Here is a 6,483-nt window from a genome sequence, read left to right on the forward strand (position 1 = left end):
GTATGAACACAAAACCACTGGGACATTTCCACAAAACATAAATAAATGACAAATATTTTTATTTATTGAGTGAACTGTCCCTTTAAGACTCTCACAGTAGCAAACAGGCGTGGAATATATTATTCTCATGAATAATTATTCTCCGAAACCCGCATTTTTATCTTTATGTACACAATAATAATCTTTTACATTGTAATCCATTTATTTTTTATATTTTTTTATATCAGCTGTTCCGGTTTAGAAATCTTTGAGAGACTTCCTGTTTGCTGAGAGCGCGTGGTTTGAGTCGGAGCTCTTTCAAACTTATTCTTAATACATTGTTTATTCTTGTTATATCTTAAGACTTGTGTTTTAAATTGTTATTCACCGAGGGTAAAACTTATCCTTAAGTATATCCCATACCAAAAATCATCCTTAACCGCACCTATAATTTATTTCTATCGGATCATTCGCTATTAGCCTCAGGCTGTTAGCATTCCCAGCCTGCCTGCTTACTGCTTAACACACTGTTCTCATTATTACATCACTAATGGCTAATGTTTCAGACGTGTTTGTACCTCTGAGTGCAGATGAGGAAACGTTCGCACTTCAGTCAGAATTGGAGGCTGTGGAGAAGCAGATCCAGGATCTACTAGAGAAGCAGACACGGCTGCGAGAACGTAAAACGGCGCTGGAAACATCCAGAGCTGACGCTCGCAAATCCACGGTAAGTTTTCATCGCGATTTTAATACTCCTTCCACTTCTACTCCGCGTGTTTCTCTGCACAGAGCCCAGGCTTCGAGAACACGATCAGCCCAAATGAACTTCACTCCTGCACCGGCACACCCACGGCGAAAGGCGCGAGCCAGGACTGGAGCGATGACCTAACCGCCGCCACCGGTCTTCGAGATCCCGAACAGAAACCGCTTTGCCGCCCTCTGCGAGACGGAATGCAACGCTGTGGTCATCGGAGACTCAATCGTCCGGAACGTACGCACTTCCTCCACTAAAGGTAAGGTGCGCACTCATTGTTTTCCTGGTGACCGTGTTCTTGATGTCTCTGCGATCCTGTAGGACTATGCTAACGTCGGAGCTGTCGTGCTGCACGCGGGGGTGAATGACGTCAGGATGCGGTAGTCGGTGATCCTGTAGAGGGACTTCAGGAGTCTGATCGAGACGGTTCGCAACGCATCGCCCACGGCGAGGATCATCGTATCAGGGCCGCTTCCTACCTACCGACGAGGGAATGAAAAGTTCTGTAGACTATTTTCTCTAAATAAATGGTTGATGTCATGGTGTATTGAACAGAAGCTGCTCTTTGTTTATAATTTTGATCTGTTCTGGGAGCGACCTAGGCTCTTCCGCCCTGACGGCCTGCACCCCAGCAGCATCGGAGCGGTTCTTCTGTCTGACAACATCTCAAAGACGCTACGCACCGTTTGACTACGTCTCCCAGCGGTAAGTCAAAACTTTAACCATAGTCTGTGTTCCTCCCACTCATCTGTTATAAATGTTACTGCTTCCAAATGCATAGAGACTGTGTCTGTCCCTCGAATAATACTACAAAATAACAAAATAGCCAAAACTCAGAGAAAAAGTTTGATTGTGATTAAACCTGAAGACAATATAATAAACTACCAAAACAAACTCATAAAGTCCGGCCTACTTAATATTAGATCACTAAATTCAAAGGCAGTTATTGTAAATGAAATGATCACAGACAACAGTTTTGATATACTTTGCCTTACCGAAACCTGGCTTAAACCAAATGATTATTATGGTCTAAATGAGTGTACCCCACCAAGCTACTGTTATATGCATGAGCCACGTCCGGTTGGTCGAGGTGGTGGTGTTGCAACAATCTTTAGAGACTTTCTTACTGTAACTCAGAGAACGGAGCATAAATTTAAATCATTTGAAGTGCTTGCGTTGAACATAATTTTTCCAATTGATAGTAAAAAAACATTGCTTTCTTTTACGTTGGCTACTGTGTATAGACCCCTGGTCCCTACACTGATTTTCTGAAAGAGTTTGCGGACTTCCTATCAGACCTATTGGTTAACGTTGATAAAGTACTAATTGTCGGAGACTTTAATATCCACGTAGATAGTGCTAACGATGCATTAGCAGTGGCGTTTACAGAGCTACTACACTCTTTTGGAGTAACACAACACATCAATGGACCCACTCATCGATTTAATCATACACTAGACTTGATTATATCTCACGGTGCCGATCTAACCAATATAGATATTATACCTCAAAGCGATGATGTCACTGATCACTATCTTATAACATGTACACTGCGCACTGCAGAAATCAGCCGTTTAACTCGTTATCGACAGGGTAGAACAATTACCTCGACTACTAAAGATAGTTTCGCAAAGAGCTTGCCAGATCTGACTCCTTTAATAACCATACCAGTAAATACAGAATCGCTCGATGACATGACCAGCAACATGGGCACTATTTTCTCTAATACATTAGAAGCTGTCGCACCTATGAAGTCAAAAAAGATTGAGAAAAACGTAGCTCCACGGTACAATAGCACCACTCGCGCCCTTAAAAGAGAAACACGTAAACTGGAGCGCAAATGGAAACAAACCCAATTAGAGGTCTTTAAAATTGCGTGGAAAGAGAGTGCAAACTGTTATAAAAAGGCACTAAAAAAGCAGCAAAGGCTGAGCACCTCCGTAACCTCATAGAAACTAACAAAAACAATCCAAGGTTTTTATTTAGTACAGTTGCTAAACTAACAAATAAACAGACTTCACCTGACCTGGGTATTCCGCCGCACCTTGGTAGCAATGATTTCATCATTTTTTTTACAGAGAAAATTGAAAACATACAAGACAAAATAGTAAAAACTCAACCTCCAAGTCTGTCCTATAAATTAGTACCAACCATCGCCCCAAAAGAAAGGCTAGTGTTTTTCACCTATAAAACAGGAAGATTTAATTAAACTTATTGCAACATCTAAACCTACAACTTGCTTATTAGACCCCATACCAACTAAATTATTAAAAGAGTTATTACCCGTTGCAATTGAGCCCATTTATAACATTATCAACTCGTCAATTAATCTAGGCCATGTCCCAGGACCCTTTAAACTGGCCGTCATTAAGCCTCTTATCAAGAAACCAAACTTAGACCCCAATGAACTAGGAAACTATAGACTGATTTCATTAGTGTCCACTCAGTTGGGCTCTTTCTTACAAAATAATGGCATACACGAAAAATTCCAGTCAGGCTTTAGACCGCATCATAGTACTGAAACTGCGCTCGTTAAAATTACAAACGACCTGCTTATAGCATCAGATAAAGGTAACATCTCACTCCTAGTCCTGCTTGACCTTAGTGCTGCGTTCGATACTGTAGACCATAAAATACTTCTAGATCGCTTACACAATTATATCGGTATTCAGGGACAGGCACTACAAAGCTTCAGATCTTACTTATCAGACAGACATCAATTTGTCCATTTAAAAGGGGAATCATCAAATCTAACGCAAGTAAATTATGGATTAGCTCAGGGATCGGTTTTAGAACCCTTGCTATTCTCCATATACATGCTGCCCCTTGGAAACATTATTAGAAAACATGGAATTAGCTTCAACTGTTATGCAGATGATACTCAGCTATATATCTCATCAAGACCAGATGATTCCTTCCAGCCATCCAAATTGGCAGAGTGCATCGAAGATATAAAACATTGGATGACTTGTAATTTCCTTCTTTTAAATTCTAATAAAACAGAAATATTACTTATCGGACCAAAGACACGTGAGCAGAATATTTTGGATTATAACCTGCAAGTTGAAGGCTGCACTGTTCCTCCAACAAATACAGTTAAATACCTAGGCGTTATATTAGACAGCAACCTGTCATTTAAAAATCACATCTCAAATTTCACAAAACAGCCTTCTTTCAACTTAGAAATGTTGCCAAATTAGGAAATATTTTATGTGTTGCTGATGCAGAGAATCTTATTCATGCATTTGTGACCTCAAGACTTGACTACTGTAATGCACTGCTTAGTGGTTGTCCTGCATCATCAATAAACAAACTACAGTTAGTTCAGAACGCAGCTTCCAGAGTTCTAACCAGGTCCAGAAAATACCATCACATAACCCCAATGTTATCAACCCCTCACTGGTTACCCATTAAGTATCGTATTGACTTTAAAGTTCTTTTAATCACTTATAAAGCCTTAAACGGGTTAGCCCCTACCTACATAACAGAGCTTCTACCACACTACAACCCATCACGCTCTCTAAGATCTCAAAACTCCAGACTTTTGATAACACCTAGAATAACTAAATCCACCAAAGGGGGTAGAGCTTTCTCATAGGTAGCACCTAAACTCTGGAATAGCCTTCCCGATACTATTCCAGGGTCAGACACACTCTGTCATGGCTCTGCTTCATTTAGTAATGTTTTTCTTGGTCCTGTAGCAGAGCCATGACAAAGTCTTTGGTTATGTGTGGAGAGAAACATATTATTGTCCTTTTGACAATAATATACGTTCTCTCCAGTGTCTCGTCTCTGTTCCCGCCATCTTGTTTCCTCATTATCTTTCCCTGAGTGTTTTATTACCCACACCTGCCCCGTGTCGTGATCCTTTGTCTGTCTTCCCTATATATACCCTCTTGTTTCTTTGTCCTGTGCTTGTGGATTGTACCGTGTATTGTATTCATGCCTGTTCGTCTTGATTCCGTGCCTAGTGCTGTGTGTTCCTGTTCCGTGAGTTTAAACTAACAGACACTATTGTAGTTTTCCAGTGTGGTCCTTAGTCTTTGTATTTTAGGTTAGTGAGTTTATGTGCCTGTTTACTTCCTCCATTTATTATCGTGTTTTGTTCCCCACTGTGGGTTTTTGTTTTGCGTGTTTTGTGTAAAAATAAATATTTCTTGTTAACCCCTTACTGCCTGCCTGCATTTGGGTTCTTCACACCACAATTGGTGACACACTCTCCCAATTTAAATCTAGATTAAAGACACATCTTTTCAGCCGAGCATTCACTTAATACATAGTTAATGAACAGCAGCTACGCTAATTATTCTCTTTCAGCCCTCACCTCGGGATGCCCATCCCGAGGTAGGGAGAGATTCCGCCAGGCCCAGAAGAACGTCATATGCCCATCCACAACTAGAGATTACGCCAGCTACATCGGAAAATCCCGTGCCATCCTCCTGCGAGAGCCTGCGGACTGACTGACCATCCCAGCTCCATCCAAGGCAATTCCATCACCACCCAAGAGAAAAGTGACCATCTGGCCGGCCCAGCTCAGACAATTCCATCCCCAACCAAGAGCAAAGATGGACTACTTGTCACATTAATGCTAAATTTACAATACTTGGTATTTAATGCTAAACTTACATCACACGACAGCAGTTTGAAGTTATAGCTGCACTCAGTGACTTTGATTGGAGGTTGCTGGGTGGGTGTTTGTGGGGAGTGGGGGGGCTTGTTGGTTGTGGTTTGGGGCGTTTCATTTGTTGGGACTGTGTGGGTCTGGTCTGGTTTGGTCTTGTTTTGTGGTCGATGTCGGACAACAGAGGAATAAAGTTAATTATGCCATTACTACTTTTCCCTGGTTGTTCCTCTGTTGTCTGTTGTTGATGGCGGAATGGGACCGGGTTGGACCTGCGCGGTTTCGGTGGGTGGGGCTTCCTGGGTCGCGGCTCGTGGGCTCTCCGTGTTCTTCGTTGACGTTTGCTCGGTGGCTTTGGTCGGGTTCACTGAGTGCAGCTATGACACGTCAGAGGAGATCTGGTCCTCCCGGCTGAGCCTGGTTTCTCCCGAGGTTTTTTTTTCTCCATTTATTCATCATTGGAGTTTGGGTTCCTCGCCACAGCAGTGCAGTGTTGGCTTGCTCACCGGGAGACTGCATTTATTTATTTATTAGATATGATTTATTATTTATTATAATGATCTTGCTTGGTCTATAAACACCATGCACTGTGCTGTGTTTTACCTTTCTGTGTTTTTCTTATTTGCTCCTGTAAAGCTGCTTTGGAACAATGCACATTGTGAAAAGCGCTATATAAATACAACTGAATTGAATTGAATGTTATCTCACTGTTTTTCAACTTCTCTTTTCAGTTACAGTGTCATTTAAGAGTTCCTCTTTATGAAAGTCTCATTTCAGACATGCCTCCTATACAAAACACCCGCGTCCTGCAGTGCTGAACTCAGATCAGTTTTTAAAGGGCATCGCATCATGCATGCATCATTTCAGTTGACTATTCCAACATGGCGGAATGCATGTATATCTACGGCATAAGCAGGAAACGCCTGCTAAAACTGATCAGAGATCAGCCCGGGGAAGTCACGCGAGACTTGATTATGACAAAAGAAAACAGGCCTTTGGCTTGTTAGAGATATCAGACCACAGCCATGACTAATAATGGTTAGCGGTTGTGTTTATGGCCACAGTCACCTCGAGAAACTGCTGAGACTCGATTCACCACATGCCACATCAGCATTAAATGACCACAATG

The 6,483-nt window shown here is 41.9% G+C and overlaps 1 long non-coding RNA gene across 3 annotated transcripts; it reads left to right on the forward strand.

Annotated features, from left to right (window-relative positions):
* The first annotated feature begins 566 nt into the window (after positions 1 to 566).
* LOC130553286 (uncharacterized) lies at positions 567 to 6,032 on the forward strand. 3 transcript variants are annotated; one of them, XR_008962843.1, is made up of 3 exons: positions 567 to 992; positions 1,055 to 1,438; positions 5,028 to 6,032. It is a non-coding gene; the product is annotated as an uncharacterized LOC130553286 (long non-coding RNA). The 3 variants fall into 3 exon arrangements; XR_008962841.1 differs by having other exon boundaries at positions 5,051 to 6,032; XR_008962842.1 differs by having other exon boundaries at positions 5,082 to 6,032.
* The last annotated feature ends 451 nt before the right edge of the window (positions 6,033 to 6,483 follow it).

Source organism: Triplophysa rosa, linkage group LG4 (assembly GCF_024868665.1).
Source record: "Triplophysa rosa linkage group LG4, Trosa_1v2, whole genome shotgun sequence".
Classification (NCBI taxonomy): domain Eukaryota; kingdom Metazoa; phylum Chordata; class Actinopteri; order Cypriniformes; family Nemacheilidae; genus Triplophysa; species Triplophysa rosa.